This window comes from Anolis carolinensis, chromosome 6 (assembly GCF_035594765.1).
Source record: "Anolis carolinensis isolate JA03-04 chromosome 6, rAnoCar3.1.pri, whole genome shotgun sequence".
Taxonomy (NCBI): Eukaryota; Metazoa; Chordata; class Lepidosauria; order Squamata; family Dactyloidae; genus Anolis; species Anolis carolinensis.
Window position 1 is genome coordinate 74,921,871 of NC_085846.1, and position 22,932 is coordinate 74,944,802.

At 40.3% G+C, this 22,932-nt stretch overlaps 1 long non-coding RNA gene across 1 annotated transcript; it reads left to right on the plus strand.

Moving 5' to 3' along the window:
• Nucleotides 1-5,358: 5,358 nt before the first annotated feature.
• Nucleotides 5,359-22,003, plus strand: LOC134292585 (uncharacterized). Its single transcript, XR_009999833.1, has 3 exons — nucleotides 5,359-5,634; nucleotides 8,424-8,543; nucleotides 20,858-22,003. It is a non-coding gene; the product is annotated as an uncharacterized LOC134292585 (long non-coding RNA).
• Nucleotides 22,004-22,932: the final 929 nt, after the last annotated feature.

A 22,932-nucleotide genomic window follows, 5' to 3' on the forward strand; every position in this document is an offset into this window, starting at 1 on the left:
CACACACAAAAAATTATTTAGGCATGCATTAAGCTGGCATTTTGAGAAAATGAGTTGCCTACTATACATACTCAGTCCAAGATGGTGACTAGGGTAGCTTTATGTCAAATGTATTTGTAAAGTTAGGAATAGCACAGTAGATTTCGGACATGCTGTTTGTGAATAGGTCTCAAATTATCTCCTGGAAAGAAATGGCACTCTTTTGAGACTACAAACAGCATGAAGCTTTGCACATAGTAATATGTATTAGATTTGGACATGGCTGGAAGCTTGATTTCAGTCAGGCATCTTTGCATTGTTTGAGGTAGTTTCTGAGATGAAGCTTAGTCAATCCTTCCAGAGTTTCCAGACCTGAAAGTAGATGCCATGCAATGCTTTGTTTGGCAATGTAAGTGGGTGAAAAACCCAAAAAAGGAAAATAAGGTTGAAATATTTTGTAGCTGTTTTTTAGATATTGCCATTTTAATGTCAGATTTGTTAATGGTAATGAAAACCACTGAGAGGTCTAAAAACATCAACAGAGAGATACATCGCTTGTCAGTGTTAAGGTGGAGATCATCCACTAAGGCAACTACAGCAGTTTCATCTCTGTATCATGCTCTGAAACTGGTTTGAACTGGGTCAAGGAAGTATGTGTCATTCAAGACTGCCTGAAATTGGAGGCAATTGCCTTTTCAATCATATTGCTCAAAATGAAGATTACAGACCCTTAATCTTCTTGCATAAAGACTGATAGGTTTGTCCAATGTAGAGCAAAAATGGACATTGCTGGCATAGGATGGCATATATCACATTGGAGGAAGAGAGAGTAAATGCTCCTCTGATGTGGATGATGATATTGCTCCCTGTAATATTGCTGCCAGAGTAGACATGGGGACAGAGTTCTGGATTTTTGGAAGGATCTTGTCCCTGTGTTACCACACATGTTATGTGTCCTGTTGTAAGTGACTATTTATAAACCTACTATCTACAACTATCTATAAATGTAGCTCTCCCAGCTATTCACCTTGATGACACCTTATAAATGACCACACTTGGTTCAAGATTGCCTACAGGGTGAAAAAACCTCCCACATAATTTAAGAGTCTATACCTGTGGTAATGGTATTGTTGAAGATTTACTGCATTCCTTGTTCCAGTGTTGTATATAGAGATTTAACAGCAACATGTCTGATAATGTTGTAGGGGCTATCATAGACAAAGAAAGATGTTGCTGCTTATAAATTTGCTTCTAGGAACAACAACTTAAATTACATGAAGGCTAATGCTAACATATATTATATAGCAGTGATTCAGACACTATCATTCATGTCTGTTCTGTTTATAAGAGTGCCTGCCTACATTTTTTAAAAGATGCATGAGAAGTATTGCTCATCTTGGTCATGGCATTGAATTGGTTATGATAATTAGATACTATAGATAAATTTTTTTCAAAAGAGAGTGAACAAGCAGTTTTCCCTTGGGATTCACTAAGCTATTTTATAGATCAGGATGTATATAATATAGGAAACCTAAGCATCCTGCTTCATATATGGGACAGTGAATGGGAATTCTAGATACCTTTGTTTTCTATTGGTCACTCTTTGATGTTTTCCTTTCACTTCTCCCATCACTTTTTATAACTCAAATATCCATTAAAAAGCGGAAAGAAAGAATGGCTGCACAATGTCCTTTGATTGGTTGTACTAGGACCCACCCACCAGGAAATTGCCAGACTGGTGATAGTAGTATGCGGAAGCATGCCCATATCCTGTGAAAGATATTCCAGCCCCTTTTAATGTAGTGTGACCCTGAACTCAAAAATACACATGAGCCAGTTGTGGCTTCAAGCAGAAAAGAAAATAGTTCATTCACTTTAGTTCAATAATGATACAAAGCAAATCGGAATAGTTGATCTCACCAAAGTATAACAATAAACACTTTCTTCAATGAGTCTTCGTTCTTCTACAACAGGAAAGAAATGTAGTAAATCGTTCTCTTTTTGTCTACTTTGTCGAAAATAAGATGTCCTTGACTTGCCATGCAGATAAGTAGTCTTTCTTGGTGTTGACTTCAGCTTCTGTTTCCAGCTTCCAAAAGCCGCATGTCAGCTCCCAGCAACAAAACAGCCACCTTCTATGCCCTACCAGCTCTGAGCTATGCTAAGCCAAGCAGAGCTAAAAACTACAAACTTAATGCTTTGTTTTATACAGAAGCAGATAACATGCCCAACTAAGCCATAACAGCTGCTTTACTGCTATAAGAAAATGGTTCAGATCCTTGCTATTACTTAGTCTATAGTAAATTATTAGTAATGACAGAAATAAGCTGTTGTGACTTTCTGGTAATGTTGTCTGTGTGCTAAATCAGATGGGACTTCAGATTGACTTTTGATTTAAAACAAAAGTCAAAATCGATAGAGACAGTCAGTGAGCTGGTCACAACCAGAGAGGGAACTCCCTTGAGGTAAAATATTAAATTATCTCCTTGCTCCCAAAGTCAAGGTCAAGCCATATAACACCTAAGCTCGACTAAGGCATTTTGCACCTGAAGCAGATTATTCAAGCGAGCACCTCTTCCTATCCTGAGCTTATAAAAGCTTCCTTTTGACTACAGTTGCCAGAATCCTCTAGCCCAGGGGTCCCCAAACTTTTGAAGCAGAGGGCCGGGCCACAATCCTTCAGACTGTTGAGGGGCCGAATTATCATTTGAAAAAAAATACGAACAAATTCCTATGCACACTGCATATGTCTTATTTGTAGTGCAATACAACAATAACAATTAAAGAACAATACAATAAATGAAAACAATTTTAACCAACATAAACCTATCAGGATTTCAATGGAAAATGTGGGCCTGCTACTGGCCAATGAGATAGTCAAGTTAATTATGATTGTTGTTGTTGTTGTTGTGTGCCTTCAAGTCATTTCAGACTTTGGGCGAGCCTAAGTCTAAAATTAATTATTTATTTACTACGTTATTTACTACATTTATATCCCACCCTTCTCACCCCGAAGGGGACTCAGAGCAGCTGTATGTACATACAATATATTATATTATTAGCATAGCACAATATTAGCATTATATATTACTAGATTGACCTATACCACTATACTGTAATATTATATGTAATATATAACATATAATTAATATTATTATATGGTATTATATTGTATAACATTATAATATTTTTATCAATACTATATGTATATACAATATATTATATTATTAAAACTGATATAAAAATATTATATTATAAAACTGAGTTCGGGGGCCAGGTAAATGACATTGGAGGGCCGCATCCGGCCCCCGGGCCTTAGTTTGGGGACCCCTGCTCTAGCCAATTGAAAAATCTAGCTTTCAAAGTTCTGTCCATTCCTGGAAGAAAAAAAATGGATAACTAAGAATTTTATACTTTTTAATAAAATGAAATGTTTGCTATCTATACTAGCAGGCCCCTTGCATGGTTATAGTAGCAGATTTTTTTTTTATATTTACCCCAATAGCAGGGCTAGATCTAGTAAGGCCAGTTCTGATGTACACCTGCTGTTCCCGTTCTATTTTCCTCAATAAAATCCCCCAAGAAGCTGCTGTTTGTTCCATGGAAGAAAACACACAGGGATCAATATGGCTACTGTTGTTTTTTCCCTACTGCATGGGTATGAAGTTTTAGCTGCAGAAGCAAATGGACTCATGCAATGCTATTTCTGTCTTCCTTTTTGTTATATAAAATGAAAAACTGTCCCCAAAATTGAACAAGATGGTAAGATACCTGTGCTTGTAGAGGGAATTCTATAATTTTACACTACAGGCAGAGAGAACACTTTTGAATTGAAGCCCCAATCCAACAGCAAATTCCTTGCAAGTAAAAATTACACACTAGAGAGATATATTCTACTTCAACACATTCCCTGTTGTCATAGTTTTCATTTTTCTTCTGATGAGGCATTTTTTAAAACATGATCTCCCAATTAGCAGTCAAAACTCCAATATCTTAGATCTGTAGACCACACTCCAGTCGTTACATCACCTCAAAACATAAAGGAAGAGGCAGTTCTAGGTAGATGCTGCTGTAAGGATGGGAAATCTTTGTGAGCTCAAGTGCCAAAAGATCTTGGGGACTATAACCCAAGAAGAAAAAACAGAGCCCAAAATATTACCACATTTTAGTTCAACCTTCTTAATTTAACTAACTAACCTTTAGAGAGGTATTTTAGTCTATTATAGTATGAAAACAAAAACAGAAAAACCATCTGATAAACACCTTATGAGGAAGGAAGCTTAAGCACGCAAGGAAGACTTAAATTGAACTACGAGACGTAGACCGAACTAAGGGTCCCATCGCATAGAGAAAAACCAGGTTTATATTTCATAGCAAGGTCAGATTTTTTCAGACATTGTCTATATACTTGAGGTCACATTTCAACTGTTCTGTTTATTTTTAATAACTTTATACAAATTATTGATTCATTTTTTAGTTTTAAAATATATTTATACATGTTTTACCAATGTTTTTGTTTGTTTTTCACATGAAGCCATCTTGAGTCCCAGTATTGGGGGAAGTTTGGATATAAATGAATAAAATAACAATAACAACAACAACAACCCAATATCTCTTGGTTACACCCCTGATCTCTACCGCATTCAGAAGAAAGTAAGGAGTGGGAAACCCTGAGTGGTGGATGATGTCTTCTGTGTTTGAGGGACACTCAATTCATCTCAAATATTAGTCTAGAGCAGTGGTTCTCAACCTGTGGGTCCCCAGACGTTTTGGCCTTCAACTCCCAGAAATAATAACATCTGGTAGACTGGCTGGGGTTTCTGGGAGTTGAAGGCCAAAACACCTGGGGAACCACTGGTCCAGAGCAATAGTTTCCAACCTTTGGTCTTCCATGTATTTATGGCTTCATCTCCCCAACGCTGTTAAGAATTCTGAGAACTGAAGTCTAAAAGATCTGCCAGACCAAATATTGGTTCCCATTGGTCTAGACTACAGGACCAGAACCTTAACTCCCATAGCTTTGGCTTTTTTTGGATATTTCTTTAAAGTTCAAACCAAACTGTGGAATGGATTATCTAGCCTATTGACATGGAAGCCACCAGCTCCCATTGACATGAACACAGTTGTTGGGAATGCACATTTGATGCCACCTATTGAATATGTGGAGAATGCCATGCTCAGTCAATGAAAAGAATGTCTGGGCTCAGCCTGGCCAGCAGAACTGATCACCTAAAATCCCACTTGTAAACACATGAAACTTTATCCAGCATTTCTGCTCTAGCTGCTGATACTGGCAGCTAATGGTTTTCAAATGATACTGAAGGTGTATTTCCAAGCTTTGTTTACGTGAGAAGGAGGCTATGTTAGGCAGCTTGCTAGCAAAGGGGACTAATTTACTGCTGTGCTCTTTTCACAGCACTCTATCAATACTGCAATAGCTGTAGCTTAATAGCAGAGCAAAGGAAATCTATTCTGCTTTTAATTTGTAACAGGTTTTCAAAGGGGAATCATTATCCTGATTATGATTCAATAAACAGAAACCTGAACCCAGGCCAGGTCCCTTCATGGCTGCCAGAAAGAACAGCAGGGGAAGGCAAAAGAATCACCATGTTTCAGGCTTAAGCAGAGCTTAATGCAGCAAGACATTCAAACAAGGTATTTACTTGTTCACTGTTTTCTTTCTAATGAAATCACCAAAGAGCTTATTTTGCAACCAAGCCCAAAAAAACATGAGATTATTGGGTCTAATAAGGGATTTGGTCATCTCAAACCAGCTGAGTTGGGAATAAGGCTTTTCCTTTAACTGGCCAGCATAAAAAAAACAGCAATAAGTCATGAGAATAAAAGGAAAATGTATGTTCCCCCGAGACAACTGAGCTGGCAGGCATTACCGTTGGGCCCATCTTTTATTGTAATTAAACAATGACCTTTTGCTAATGCTGTTAAGAAAGCTGCCTGTTCATTTCCTCGATGAGGCGAGCAAAGATTTCAACAGAATGAGCTGTAAATCACAGACTGCATGGGAAAGGATGTAGTAGCACAAAGCACACTGGAGGTTTACTTGACAGGCATTTAAAATAAACCTGAATTTTTATATATGCATTTGCAGTAACTGGATAAAGCAAAAAACTAGCCTTTATGGACCACTTCGCTCTTTTTCCACAGAGAAATATCTTGGGCAGATTGTCATATGTGCAAATCCGATTAAAACTATGCTGCATAAATGTATGAGTGATGGTTTTTCTAAATCCAAAAGGTGTTTGCAAATGGGAAGGCCTTATATGTACTTAAAGTAGTATGTTTGTTCATCTTAAGCCTGTGGTCTCCTAAGATTTTCAGGCAGAAGAATAGATTTCATGAAGCAAGGGTAGACATTTTGCAAGCAGGGAAATCTGATCTGCCACGGCTTGTAGATAAGCAATCATTTGTTGCTTGTTGTTCAACTTTTTTTTAATGAGATTGATTGTTCCTTTGCTTTTCATGCTTTGTGGTCTGAAACTTCAGGAAAGTTCACAGTCAGCCCTTGGAGAATTTGTGTAGCTGTTACCAGAGTTTATATATTATCTATACACATAATAAAAGTGTGTATGTGTGTATGTGGAGGAGGTGTCCACTCACACAGACAGCCTCCTGCCTCCACAAACAGCTCTAGTTCTGAACAGGAGGCACCAATGGCCCTCCCTCCATTGATATGCAGGTTATAGTGAGCGCCATGAACATGTAACCCAAATCCTGCCAGTATTCTCCACAAACACCATTCTAGCCCCCACCCAAGTAAAGGCTTTCATGTGGGACAATTACATCCTAGATATTCCGTTTTTCCTCCAGAATTGTCCTGTTTTGTTTTTCAAGAACAGCCTTAAGACACTGTGGTAAGTAAATGAAAACTGCTTTACTTCAGCAAAACATAAAGTACAGTACACTCAGTGAAATAATGCAAAAGAAAGCCAGCAAGTCTTACTTCAGACTAAGAAACAGGCATAAATCCAGATGCAGACTTGGAGCAGGCACACAGAGAGTGAAGGCATTAGAGTCAGTTTGTTACCAGCAAAAGCTGGCTGCACCTGCTTTGGCTTTTATAGCCCTAGATCTCCACACAGCTGCTAGGGCAGTTCCGAATTACTCAGCTGCATTTCTGGCAGCTAATCTAGCTGAACGACATCTCTGCTCTGTTTCCTTTCGCCTTTCCTGGAATGAGGGTGCTAGCAAAGTCTCCTCCTCAGATTCCAACTCACCCTTATATTCATGAACACTTTCCTGCTCCCCTTCCTCTTCTGAAGAAGAGGAACCCCTGACAAGAATGGACATCCCAGGGTTCCTTAATTTGCATGACTTTGCCCACTGCCTCTACCTTAACCCTTTCCTACCCTTTCCTATGGCACACAGTTATCATAGGAACTGATCATCAACTGAACAAGAGGTTTTGGGAGAATTCACCATGATTTACAAGAGTTGTACTTGACCTACATCCAGAGAGTACTGTTAACTCAACCAACAATGGATCTGGACCAAACTTGTCACAGATAATGGGACTTGCAGTACCTTCACTGATACTGTGACCCCCACTGACAATGGACTGGGACCAAACTTGGCATAGAGAAGCCCCATGAGCAACTGAACATAATGCAGGGGTTTGGAGGAATGGACCTTGATTCTGGGAGTTGTAGATCACCTCCATCCAGAGAAACAGTGACCCCCACCAACAATGGACTGGGACCACACTTGACACAGGGAAGCCCAATGACCAGCTGAACATACTGCAAGAGTTTAGGGGAATGGACCTTGATTTTGGGAGTTGTAGTTTATCTGCATCCAGAAAGCACTTGAGCCCAGCTGACATCAAATCTGGACCAATCATGGTACACAGACCTAACATGGCCACTGTGCATACAGGCCTGGTTTGGGGGTGATTGACCTCAGATCTGGGAGTTGTAGTTCACCCTTATCCAGAAAACCCTGAACCCAGCTGACAATGGGTTTAGACTAAACTTGGCACACAGACCCAACATGACCAAGTGTGAATACTGGCAGGGTTTGCGAGTGATTGCCCAGGGAATCTGGGAGTTGTAGTTCACCCTTATCTAGACAGATCTGGACCAAACTTCAGTGATGTTACCTAACATCCCAAAGCAAATAATATCTTCTTCTAATAACCTGGGCACTAACGGGTCCCCAAGCTAGTATATAATAAGAAAGCTCACATTTATAGCACTCATTTCCCTGTGTTACTCCCAATTGTAGTACTGGGCAAGAGCGTGCATTTTCGTTTTCTACCCCAATCCACTTCCCCCATTCCTGGCTTTTTAGTGCACCAATGTTGCATAAGTGCAATGCTTAAGCAAACATCTTTGCACTGGCCCCGGGTTTAGCTGGAATGGGCAGAAATGGGTGCTCAAGCTTTATAGTTTGCTTGCACAAAAACATCAAAACTTCTCTTCCTCCAGTGCTGCTCACCTTGAGCTTTATCTGGCTGCCGGGAAACACAAAGAAGGACAGCAATTCCCTGAGGTCTCAGCCAATGCCAACTCTGATACAGTTGGTTACGCTTTGTGTCTCAAGTCAAGGTAATACTTATGTATTTTCATCACATCTAGTTCCAATACCCATACAAAGGGAGCATATCCATATCCACATCTCGGAATTTCTCATTGTTTCTGCTCACATCTACCTAAAGTGACCGCTTAATGTCAGAGAATGCACCAATTTGCACAACATTTGGGTATGCATGTATATTTTGTTGTTGTTTATTCATCCAGTTGCTTCTGACTCTTCATGACCTCATGGATCAACCCATGCCAGAACTCCATGTTGGCCTTTGCCACCCCCAGCTCCTTCAAGGTCAAGCCAGTCACTTCAAGGATAGGTAAAGGTAAAGGTTTTCCCCTGACATTAAGTCTAGTCGTGTGCGACTCTGGGGGTTGGTGCTCATCTCCATTTCTAAGCTGAAGAGCCGGCATTGTCTGTAGACACCTCCAAGGTCACGTGGCCAGCATGACTGCATGAAGTGCCATTATCTTCCCACCGGAGCTGTACCTATTGATCTACACACATTTGCATGTTTTGGAACTGCTAGGTTGGCAGAAGCTGGAGCTAACAGCAGGAACTCACTCCGTTCCCCAGATTCGAACCTTCAAGATACACACACACATAAGCTGTGCAAGACTTTGTAGTTTGTTTTTCATACACACACACAAACAAACAGAGTGTTCCCTCACTTATCATGGGGGTTAGGTTCCAGGACCACCGCAATAAGTGAAAATCCGCAGAGTAGGGACACTATATTTTAATATTCATGCATTATTTTAGTTATACACTATTTTAAGTCTTTATCAACCAATCGTGTGTTAGGCTGTAAATTGTAATTTTTTATGATTTATAATAGTCCTTTATTGTTTATTGAAAAACCGCAAAACAGCGAATCCGCGAAAAGTGAACCACAAAGTAGTGAGGGAACACTGTGTATATGGAAAATACTATAATTTAAACAGAAATATACATGACCTGTGCACACTACACAGGTCCTCTGAACTGGATCAGAGCCTGATTTGTTGATCTAGGCCTAATTCTGTTTGTTTTAGTCTAACCTGAACACGAGTCAACAAGTGCCCAAGGAAGCAAGCAGTGTGTAGTAACTGTTGAGTAGTCAGTCCAGTCTTGGTCAGTGACAAGATGCAGGATGAAACAAGAGATAGCTAGTCCAAAAGACCAGGTACAAAATTGAGCAGAGAGTAAGCAGGGTAGTTCAAAATGTAGCCTAGCCTGTCCAAGGTCAAGACAAAACAGGAACATAAGAGAGTACTGCCAAGTAACTAGATAAGACAGATATCAGGACTAGGATTGAAAGAGAACTGCTGGGATATTTATGACCAGCTCCTTCAAAACCATAAGTGCCTAATGAGGTCAGTGTCTAGAATTTAACTGGTGTTGGTCTTGACTTTTCTCCCTCGCATATATACTGAGTACCTATATACCAACAATAGTGACCTCTAGGGCAATTTGGCCATAACTTTCCCTATCTGAAGCACATGAACTGATATATTAACTAGAAAATGGGCAATAAAAAAGAGTAAGATAGGCTACTTCAACAAAATGATAGGAAATTAAAAGAAACAGTGACACCCACTCAGATGGTAATCAACAACAATTGCCAAGGGTCTTTCATGAACGGCTACAAAATGAAGAGATGCCAGGAAAAGATAATAGATCAGAACATTTCAATGACCTCATATAATCCTGTTCTGTAAGAACTGTAGTTGGAAAATGTTTCTTGTCTCAAGTAGCACTGTGAATGAGTAAACTCCTAACCCCTTTCTTCCTCTCTACATCACACCATCTGGGTCATGTTGGACTTCTACTGTCTTCTTTTTCCCCTTTTTCTTTTTGTTCTTTAGCTCTCCAGATTGGTGTGAAGCACCTGGATCAATGTCCATTCCACTCCAGGATCAAACAAGGTTCCTGTGTGGAGCTCATACAAACCAGTTCAGCCTGGTTGTTTTTGTTGTTTGGGGTTCAACCAGATTCATTGCTCTATTGTGGAAGATTGTGACTACTCAATTTGTATGTCTGCCAGTTCTGTTTACTCTTCAGGCACCCAATATGGGCAATGCATGAACTAATGCTCTCCTTTTTTTAAAAAAAAAATAATACTTGATATTTAAACCAAAGTTCGACTGGGAAGAGCTTCAGGCAAAGGAGACCTCCATATAGTGGACTGTACTCTATCAGTCTTTTGATGAAATATTTGTAAAATTAGATACATGGCTACCATGATCAGACCAATGCCAATGAGTCACCATTATTCAGCACATATTCCCACAACCATGATGCATTCCATGGTATACTCATGATCTTTCTTCATTCCTGTAATTTAAATGATACCATGGCTCTTTGATATTTTCAGTATTCTTGAATCCATGTACTCTGCTAGGAAGTCCTCCCTCTAAGAGAGGGATGGGAACATGAGGTCTACCAGATGTTGTTGGGCAATTACTTCTATTATTGGCTATAAGTCCAACAATATTTAATGGTCCACAAATTATCCCCCCCCCTCCCCTTGAAGCCATGGATGTGAAGAATCTGATATAATTAGTCATCAGTCTTAATTCTCCTCTGACACAATAAAAAAGGGAAAAGTCATCAGTGACTACAGTCCTGAACATGTTTGGATGCATTTTCATTTATGTTAGCTGAGCCCTGGAGCTTTAATCCTTGGATTTATTCAATTATATCCTATTGTGATCCTTTTCCTGCTGTGCTTGGTTCTTTTTGAGGAAAAAACATCCCTGTAGCATTGATAGCTTCAGGCTTTTCACTACAGTGAAATATGCTAACCCTTATAATGAGCTTTCTTAGACCTTTTTGAGACGAGAGAACAAGTGAGGGAATGAGGAACACAGGCATCCTTCCTGTCCTTGCCCATGTTCCCTTTATCCAAAATAGAACTTTTGTGTTGCCGTCCACTGGGAAATGCACATTTGTCCTCAAAAGGAGGGTTTATGCATCTCTTCATGGGAAGCTGATGGGGAGATATAAAAGTTCTATTTGGGATCTGATAGGAAAATGGAGAGCAGAAAATGTAAGACAATGATCTTCCTGCTAGGCCACAGATTCCTATCATCCAAAGGTCCTCTTAATCATAAGACCAGCCTTGTCTTTAAAAACTGATTATTTTTTTAAAGGATGTATGATAGAGAAGAAGAGAGAAGGAACGGCGGTGATTTCATTAGGAACATTGTGTGCTTGACATATTTTAGAAATAAGATCATAAATGAGATTTGAGAACGGAACTTCTGCATTCCCTGGCCAATAATTTTAATCTTTCAATCCTTCAAACTGTCAGCCTGTGACTTTACCAGCAGCTTGCTCATGTATCTCGAGGTAGTTTAAATTTTAAATTTTAATTAATTATAACACTAAAACTAAAAATGTTTCATGTTCCTGGAAAAGAAGAAAAGAGCCTTCCTAATCTGCCATAAAGGTTTGGGTTGGTTTGTTTTTTTAATGGGATACTGAAGGTTTAAGTGGCCAAAGGAAAAGAGGGAGGGGAACTGTGAGAGTGTACACAAACAACTCTTTGCAAGCACTTTAACCCTTCTAAGAAGCCAGCCTTCATGAATGACAACTTGTACTGTTCCATTATCCGGGCTGAGACCACCAGGTGGCAATAAAGAGAGAAAGATAGTCCATTTTAGGGTAGGGGAGCTGAAGGGGAAAAACAATTTCCCCCCATTTTTGCTGGTTATTCCCCCTCCCCTCTTTCCATATCATAAAAAGAGTTGTTTCCACAATAGGGTCATGGGTGGGGGGAATAACAGGAAAACAGGGGGAAATTGTCTTCTTCCTTCAAACCACCCTCCACCCCCATAAAATTTTCTCTCTAGTGCCCCCTGGTAGCTTCTGCTCGGATAATGGAAAGATTCCCAACAAGGTGGTAATTTAGGCTTTGACAAGAAAAGCTGGAATGGTTCACCAAAAAGGAGGCAGATTAATTTGGTAGGGATAGATAAAGGTAAAGGTTTTTCCCTGACGTTAAGCCCAGTCATGTCTGACTCTGGGGGTTGGTGCTCATCTCCATTTCTAAGCCTAAGAGCCGGCGTTGTCCGTAGATACCTCCAAGGTCATGTGGCCGGCATGACTGCATGGAGCGCCGTTACCTTCCTACCGGAGCGGTACCTATTGATCTACCCACATTGGCATGTTTTCGAACTGCTAGGTTGGCAGGAGCTGGAGCTAACAGCGGCCGCTCCCGCTGCTCCCGGGGTTTGAACCTGGGACCTTTCAGTCTCCGGCTCAGTGCTTTAACGCACTTCACCACCGGGGCTCCAATTGGTAGGGATAGTTCCAATTAATCTTTGGTCACTCAACTTTTTAAATCTGCTTTGAAAATATTCAAGTTTCTCTCTCCTCCTCCAGTTTCCTTCTTTACCCTCAGTTTACAAAAATGAATACAAATAGAATTCAAGATGTAAAAAAAGTTTATACTCCATTAACTCAGCAGAAGGGGGAATAGAAAAAGGCTAAAATGTACTAGTTTGTATGTTCTCCCTAATTTATAACTTTTGCTATCTTGATTACACTGATGCTCTGAAGGCATTACTAGCCTCATCATAAAGGCCAGACAAAGTGTTCTACTTCGACCGGCATCCAGGAGGAAAGAGGGAACAGTGGGGAGAATCTGTCACTCTGTGCACAGGTCCTTCTCTGTGCCACTTTCCCCATCACATTGGGAAAGCATTGCCCTTGCGGAGAGGCCTTGTGCTGTTTCCATTGGAGCCGGCACAACACGGGAAGCCTCCCGTGTTGGGGGGGAGGGAGTGTCAGGTGAAACTTTCACCCCAGTTGGCGGCAAGGCCTCTGCTGGAACTCACACAACATCATGTGATGTCTGGCATGGGGCTCCATCCTCTATATGGGGTGAAAACATCCTAGGACACTGAATTAACCTCATTTGATGAGGTCCCAGATCCTGTCTGATCTTGGAAGCCAAGCAGAGTCAGGACTAATCAATACAAGCTTCCCTTGCCTTTCAGTGCCTCTCTTTCCATTGACTTACTCTTTCAATAGATAGAATGTATCACATGAAACTTACAGCAGCATTATCCCTGGATGAAAAAACTTATAATTGCATGACATCATCCTAAACCCACTTCAAATCAATCTTCAAGATGCATTGAAGAAGTAGTGGATGAAAACAGCCAAATCCCATTTTAAGTTTTCTGAACATTATTATTATTATTGTTAAACTTTATTTGTACCCCGCTAGCCTCTCCTGAAGGACTCGATGTGGCTTACAAAGGCCAAGGCCTCAACACACAATATAACAATACAAAACAAAGGCAAATTAAAAGAATTAAAACAGCATAAACCGCAAACAATAACAATACGCTAAAACACAATAGAACTGGGCCGGGCCAGAGTAATGGGTACAAGTTTAAAAGTGCTGATGTGACAGGTGATATATAAGGCTTATGGGCAAGTGCAGAGTGCGATATGCGATCTTAGTTCTAATAAAGTGCTTATGGGACTTGGTATTGGAGATTTCCTATTAATCTGGGAAGGCACATTGGAACAGCCAGGTCTTCAAGTTCTTTCTGAAGACTGCCAATGTAGGGACCTGTCTGAGATCCTTGGGGAGGGTGTTCCAGAGTCGGGGGACCACCACGGAGAAGGCCCTGTCTCGTGTCCCCACCAACCGCGCTTGCGACACAGGTGGGATCACGAGCAGGGCCTCTCCAGATGACCGAAGTGAACGCGTGGGTTCGTAGACAGAGATGCGGTCACGGAGGTAGGATGGTCCCAAACCGTTCAGGGCTTTGTAGGTAAGCACCTGCACCTTAAATTGGGCTCAGAAAATAAATGGCAACCAGTGGAGCTCCTTGAACAGGAGGGTTGACCTCTCTCTGTAAGGGGCCCCAGTTAACATCCTGGCTGCCGCTCGTTGGACCAGTTGGAACTTCTGAGCCGTTTTCAAGGGCAGCCCCACGTAGAGTGCATTACAGTAGTCCAGTCTGGAGGTGACCAAGGCATGGACCACCCCGGCCTTTTTTGATGTTTTTTATGTCCCAAAATGAGCTCAGGCTTGCCAGGGACATTAAAAACGACAAAAAAGGTTTTTTTTGCTTACGTTGGTAGAAAAAGTAAGAAAAAGGAGGCGATAGGGCCACTGCAAGGAGAAGATGGGGTGATGGTGACAGGGGATAGGAAAAAGGCAGAACTGCTTAATGCCTTCTTTGCCTCGGTCTTCTCACAAAAAGAAAGCCATCTTCAAACTCAGCAACATGGAATGGACGAAGGATTGGGGGAAATCCAACCCCAAATAGGGAAACAAGTTGTCCAGGAACACCTGGCCACTCTAAACGAATTCAAGTCCCCAGGGCCAGATCAGCTACATCCAAGAGTATTGAAGGAACTAGCGGAAGTTATTTCAGAACCACTGGCAGTCATCTTCGAGAGTTCTTGGAGAACAGGAGAAGTCCCAGCAGATTGGAGGAGGGCGAATGTGGTCCCTATCTTGTTTACATTACCTTGGCAATTTTAGAAAAGGAAAAGATAGCAAGACCAGAACATACTAGAGGGGATTAATTTTATTGTTACTAACCTGCTAACAGGATTCTTATAGTTATAGGAGTAGACAAAGCACATGCACTTTAATTTTCCTTTGTTTGGTTCTCCACAATATAAGCTTGAAGGGATCCATCATCCATTAGCTTCTTCCAAACTACTGTACCATTTATTTGAACTTTAGTATCTGATGAATGCCTCAAAGTCTTCTTCTTCTTCATTTGTTCAGTCGTTTCCGACTCTTCGTGACCTCATGGACCAGTCCACGCCAGAGCTCCCTGTCAGCCGTTGCCTCCCCCAGTTCCTTCAAGTTTAAGCCAGTTACTTTAAGGATACCGTCCATCCATCTTGCCCTTGGTCGGCCTCTCTTCCTTTTTCCTTCCATTTTCCCCAGCATCATGATCTTTTCCAAGCTTTCCTGTCTCCTCATGATGTGGCCAAAATACTTCAACTTTGCCTTCAATATCCTTCCTTCCAGTGAGCAGCCGGGCATTATTTCCCGGAATATGGACTGGTTGGATCTTCTTGCAGTCCAAGGCACTCTCAAGATTTTCCTCCAGCACCAAAGTTCAAAGGCATCTATCTTCCTTCGCTCAGCCTTCCATATGGTCCAGCTCTCCCATCCATACGTTACTATGGGGAATACCATTGCTTTGACTACGCGGACCTTCATTTCCAGTGTGATGTCTCTGCTTTTCACTATTTTGTCGAGGTTGGCCATTGCTCTTCTCCCAAGAAGTAAACGTCTTCTGATTTCCTGGCTGCAGTCTGCATCTGCAGTGATCTTCGTGCCTAGAAATATAAAGCCTGTCACAGCCTCCACGTCTTCTCCCTCTATTTGCCAGTCATCAATCAATCTGGTTGCCATGATCTTGGTTTTCTTGATGTTTAAATGCAGTCCTGTGAATATTTTGTTAGAGTAGACTAGATATTCTTTTGGCCTAACAACTACAAAAATCCTCAGTCAGCATGCCCAATGGCCATGCTGTCTTGGATATTGTATATCAAAATAAGGAACTTTTCCAAATAATAATAATAATAACTTTATTTATACCCCGCCACCATCTCCCCGGTGGGACTCGGGGCAGCTTGCACAAGGAGAACATGAACAACAATATAGCATAACAATACATACAATATAATTAAACAACAATAAGATTTAAAAACAATTCAACACAAGATAAAACAACATCACAGTTACTTAAAATGATGAATTAATAATCATAATATGTCAGTAGAAATTGTTTGGAAAGATATTCAAACAGTATTAGTTTGGCAAAGTAGTGTTTTCTTCTATTAATTGTTTTGTCAGAGTGACAGATGATTAAATAAACCCTAAGAACCTCAGATAGCAATTTTAAAGTGCTTTTCAGCTAAAACTACCAGGCTTTATACATGTCAAAATCAGAGGAAAATTAAATGCAACTTAAGTTTAATTGTGTGAAAAAATAGCCTATATGTCCCTTTAAAAATATAAGTGCAAATTCTAGTATTTCACCCTCAGTCTTTGTTGCAAAATGTATTTGCCAAAAACAGTGACATTATACGTGATTAAAGAGTTTTTGAACCAAGCTTATTTGAGCAATACAGAACTTTGTATGCAAAGTAGCATAATGAATTTAACCCAAAGCAGTTTTTCATTGTTATTTATAAGAAGTTACAAAAACAGATTACATCCAGAGCCAGCATTTCTGCAGTTCTGGAAACATTCATTTTCTTTCAGGCAGTAAATTTGTGGGTTATTTGAAATGTGAATTCTAGAACTCTTTTATACAGCTATTCTGTGCACGTTTCCTCTAAAGTAAGTTTTAATAAGTTTAATTAAATTTAGTTCAAAGTACAGATGGAGAAATTCATCAAGTTTAATTTTCAACTGAGTTTGAACTCTTTAAGTCTCTACTTTTTTTCTGTATCAAATATGTGACTTCTGAAGTTTAGTATGTTATTCAGGAATGAAAGAAATTGATTTCTTTTATCACTTGTAGTTCAATACGTGCAACTGTTACCAACTATTACACCTGTTCTTGAGACACTAAAGATATGGCCTTCAAAAAGAAAGATGGCAACTGAAATTTAACACTGTTAACATGGCCGGAATAATTGGAGTCATAGTTTTTCAAGGTCTTTAGTCTTCTCTGCCAAAGACTGCTTGTGCCTCAGCAAATTACATCTCCCAGAATTCCATAACATTGAGCCATAGCAGTTAAAATGATATCAAAATAGATTAATTTTATAGTATGGATGCCCCTGTGAAATTTATTATCTGATCTCCTCCCAGCTACAGATCCTTGTTCATACTGTCTAGCAGGGTCTACTAAATACAAATTAACCTTTTCTATGGAACTAGACTGCTGTTAACCTTTGGCTATGATGCTAACTAGGACTCTAAATCCTTCTGTCTGGTGACCATAGTAATCCCAGTGAGAACAAACCTATTGAACTGTTTGATGAGAAATCAGCACTTATGTAAGTTGCCTCAATTTAATGGGGACATCAGTAAGACTCAGGCCAATATCATTGGTTTTAGTGGAAGAATTTACCTATCAGGTACAACTGAACAAAAAAATTAGGGTGAAACATTACTCAGTATTAGTCTAATATTAAGGCTGCTTAACCTGGCTCCTTTTATTTTGTCATGAATTCTGGTCTGAAATATACACCTGATTTTGACTGAAGCCTTACAAGTGTTTTCGGATAGGAGAATACCTTATTCCATCTCCAAAGCCAAGCAGATGGTAACTGCCCCATTTGTCACCCAAAGTGATATAGTTTCAGTGTTGCAGTAGGACTCTGGGAGACCAGGATTCAAATCCCCACTTAGCTATTAAAATCCTTTGGGTGATCTTGGACAAATCACACTCACTCGGCTTCAGAGGGTAGTAAAGGCAAAGCATATTTGAGTTAATCTTCTCAAGAAGGTCCCATGATCAGTTCGTCTTTAGGGTTGTCATGAATCAGAAACTACATAAAGCCTACAGCAATAACAAAGCACCACAGATTACAGATGTCATCTTTTTAGGCAAATGGCAAGCAGTCACGAAGAATTCCAGAAGTGTGAGATTATTATATCAGTCAGGAGCCCATAATAGAACAGATCAGACTGTCCTGTTTCAATATGTGACTTTGCATGGCCCACAGAGTGACCCATATACCAAGACTTCTTGAAACTCCAAGAAATCTTTGCAAGCTTTTATGAACGAGCTACATTTTCATTGATTTATTGAGGGGCAGCAGCTGCCACTCACTATATTGCAACATCCATGTCTATTAACCCATACTCAGAAAGCACTCTCTCTAACTACTGTTTAAAAGCAGTGTTAAAATTATTTTATTTTATTTCTGTTATATCCTACATTGCAATAACACTTTCAAGAACATTGCAGTTAAGAAGACAACATCAATCTATCAATAGTCTGTTTGATGTAAGTGAAGAGCTCTTGGGGTCTTGCATAAGGTGAAAAGTGAGATAAGCACTGTTTAAATAAATCAATGGGAGCATAACTGTGCTACATAGGTTTTGCACCAATTAAATTGCCATGGCTTTATATACATACACAAGTGATCATGAAAACTGTAGATCTTTGAAGCTGCTGAGAATTCTCCTAAAGAGCAATTGCCTCCTGAAGAACACTACAATTCCCAGAGTTCCCTGAAGGAAGTGATGGACTGTCAAACTCATTTAAGTGTGGAATTTAGATTCTCTCTAAATACTTGCCTTTTGGCACATTTTTGCTCCTTTGGCAGTATTACCTGTGCAGAAGTCGAACGCTTCCTTTCTAGAAATCCAATGCAGACTGTGATTAATTTCTAAAAATAGCTGCTGGCATTCAAACTTGATAAAATTCAGCCTTCTGAAAATAAAGCCCTTATCAATCCTCCTCACATATACAAGAGGCATCTCTGGTCCCCCAGTGGTTAAGAAAGGATATTCAGTACACGCTCAAAGAAATTCTCTTCTTTACTTTCCAGGCACTGTCTTTCAAAATGTGGGGCTGGACACTCCCAGAATGTGAACCAAGTGGTCTTTGGTGCTTCTTCTCATTAAAAATGAGTCTCTGTTATTCGATTGAGTAGAGAAGCTTCCATCTTTGGCTTTCATATGAGGATGTAAGCAGATGCCTGAGGTGACTGGGAACCTAGGCATCATCAGCTGTGAGAGAAGGAAATACAAAGGATGAAAAGCAAGCTGGGATCAAAGAATTGAACTGTCAACTAAGCCAACCTCATGACTGAAGGACAAATAAATCACACCCACACAAACTCTGCAAGTTACTTTTCTGTTGCTCTTGAAGTAGACATTGTATTATTTATTTATTTATTTATTTGCAGTATTTATATTCCGCCCTTCTCACCCCGAAGGGGACTCAGGGCGGATTACAATGAACACATATATGGCAAACATTCAATGCCAACAGACAAACAACATACAGTATAGACAGACACAGAGGCATTTAACATTTTTCCAGCTTCACGATTCCGGCCACTGGGGGAGCTGTTGCTTCACCGTCCACTAGTGGCTGTACTTCCTCATTCCTTTCCTCGTGTTTTGCTGGCAGTTTTATGGTGTTGTAAATTAGTTAAATTAGCCTCCCGCATAAAGCGTACCTAAATTTCCCTACTTGACAGATGCAACTGTCTTTCGGGGCTGCATAGGTCAACAGCAAGCCGGGCTATTTAATGTTCGGGGGCTTAACCCGACCTAGGCTTCGAACTCATGACCTCTCGGTCAGTAGTGATTTATTGCAGCTGGTTACTAGCCAGCTGCGCCACAGCCCGGCCCCTTGCCTTTTACTGCCCTTTGTTTTCATGTGGCCAAAAAGGGTCATGCTCTCTGCCCTCATTGAGACCCCTCTGGACCATCTTAACTGAAAATGGAAGTATCATCTGAGACAAAATGTTGGCCTGAAGTGCTAACATCATTTTTCTTCGGTATGAATTTTAAGATGTTTGTCTGATGAAGAAGTCAATGAAGCCTTGAATGCTTGCATAATGTATTTTGTGCTTTTCACTGGCCCATTTGTTGCATTTTTGCTTTCTTGCTAGCACAGCTACCGTGAAGATGTTTTCTGGAAGATTGCGATACAGAACGGTTATTCAAATGCAACAGGTGGTTCTCCTATATTGCTTCCTCCTTCCAGTAGCATCTATTAGACAGTTTTAGTAGTCAAGTAGGGGCCTCCAGTGGCAAAATGTGTTAAAGCGCTCAGCTTCTGAACTTGCAGACCAAAAGGTCCCAGGTTCAAATCCGGGGAGCAGAATGAGCGTCCGCTTTTAGCCCCAGCTTTTGCCAACCTAGCAGTTCGAAAACATGCAAATGTGAGTAGATAAATAGGTACCGCTCCAGCGGGAAGGTAACGGCACTCCATGCAGTCTTGCTGGCCACATGACCTTGGAGGTGTCTAAGGACAACACCGGCTCTTCGGCTTAGAAATGGAGATGAGCACCAACCCCCAGAGTCGGACACGACTAGACTTAAAGGGAAACCTTTACCTTTACCTAGTAGTCAAGTAAGGATCCAAAGTGTCTGTCATGCAATTTGATGGCTCCTCTGATGGAGCAACTGCACATAGAAATTCAGTGCAAATACTTCAGAATGATGTTGCTACCTCAAGTTTAAGCAATTAATGGGCTTATAATGTGGAAAGCCCTATATCGGAAACCAGATAACATTTTTGCTAGTCAAAGAACAGCAGAGGTAATGTTAAAATGCCCTGAAATGGTGTCAGGCAGCACTTATATACTACTTTTTCATCACAGCGGACTACAGAAACTTCATAAACCAAAAATAACAGCAGCTACAATATTATTTTATTCACAGGGCAGTTTTATAACTATAATGCAGAATGAAGCTGGCTCAAGCGTGGAACATCCAAAAAAATGCACACCCTCAATATGTGCTGCAGCACACATCAAGCGAGAAACAGCATGTTAAAAACTCAATGGAAAATGAGCCAGATAATGCACTCAGGGCCATCAGGGTACATCCCATGCAGGGTTCAAAACTGAGATATACTCGGATCATCTGCAGTGAATCAGAGCATCTCGATGGATTGGATAAGGAGAAAACCTGCATTTTCCAGAGGCTATCTAGCTACAGATACTGCAATTGCTGGATCTAGTTCCAACCTGCAATCAGCCAATACTGTGGCCATGGTTCCAGCCTCAAACTGGTTCCTGCCGTGTTTGTATAGGTGCTGTACAATAAAACCAGTTTGCTTTAATCCACTTCTAAACTGCATTGAAGTGTCTGTGTAGAACAGTATACAGAAGGAAGAAAACATTCAGAGATGTGTGGTTTTCAGTGGTTCACAGGAAAAACATAGCAACTTAAGGAGAACACAGACAAATGTAACCATGTAGGGCTATGCAGAAAATCAAAGCACAAATGGGAAAGAGCTCTGTAACCGTTAAAAGGCTACAAAATTGGGCAGTCATCTGATTCCATGCAGATTCCCATACTTCAGTACATCCTAATAAAGTTTGCCCAACTGTGGTTTTGGTTTTCATATTAATGAGAGGATTATAGTGGGCCTTTGGTATCTACTGGGGTTTGGTTCTAGGATCTGTGGATGATGAAATCCTATCACCTTGTCATATGCAGCACCGGAATATTTGGGTATTGCTGCAGATTGTGGTGATCCCAGCAGCACCTGCCCAGGTGGTGTAGTGATCTATTACCCTGTGCCCCTCTCCATCCCGACTTCCCCCCGTCTCAGAAAACCTCCTAAATCCAGCTCAACCCATCATTCCTAATGGAAAGAAGAGGAGTTCTCTGGGGTGTAATGGCAGCTATTGGGCGTCATGGATGAACAACAGAGCACTTGTTGCCGTTGCCAAAAAATAAGTAATGGTGTGCCTTATATAAAAAGGCAAAACCAAGGTTTGCTTTTTAGGATTTTTTATCCTAAAAGAGAGATGCTTTCAAGCTGTGGATGGTTGTTTTTCACTGATACAAAGAGCCAACTATATACTTTCTCTATTGACATGTCCACATTGTAAAGACATCCAACACAGAAATGAATGATTAAACAATCAGGAAAAGTGCATGTGACCCGTTTTTACAGCATAGATGTGACTAATGTGCCAAAAGATTTGAATAAAGCCACTTTATTTAATTAAAGAAAATGTTAATATTCGGAAATGAAATATAGACCAATAGATGAGCCATGTAGTTTTCTCATCTCATGTGTCACTCTTGTCTGAAACATGATAAAATATATGACGTTATGACTTTATTTGTCAAAGTAGAACCAAAGAAAATCCTCTGCAATATTAATGTAGACTTCATCTACTGATGATATTGCTAGATTTGATTTGTTCCCCTACTTCTCCCTACAGACAGAAAGTTATATTAGAATATATTTTTTCAGTAACTTTGTGTTCCCATAAGAAAACAGGACATATTCATTTGTGATTTAGACTTATGGCAGTGAATAACAGGACTGCTCTTTCTTCTTCTCGGTTGCGTTCAATTTTAAAACGAGGAGTGATATTCTCCATTTTTCTCTATGTGCCTTTGGATGAAACGGGAATTCCAGTCTCTGAGCATGACATACAGCAAAATATTTCACATTTTAAGGAATGTAAAGCAGGATAAGCAATTGAAATGTATACAGAATCATAGAACTGAAAGTACTTCAGTGATCATGAAGTCCAACACACTACCAATGCATGAAGTCCATTACTACCTTGCTCCAATAAGTGACCATCTAGCTTTTGCTTAAGTTGTGGCAGACAGAAGAATGAAAAGACCACAGCTCCTAAATCTTTAATAGTAATGCAGAAAAAAAGAATTTCTGCAATCATTTCTTATAATTAAAAGTACATCTAGAATCATGGAGCTATATAGTTGGAAGAGGCCATAAGGGCCATTCAATCCAACCCTGACATGAG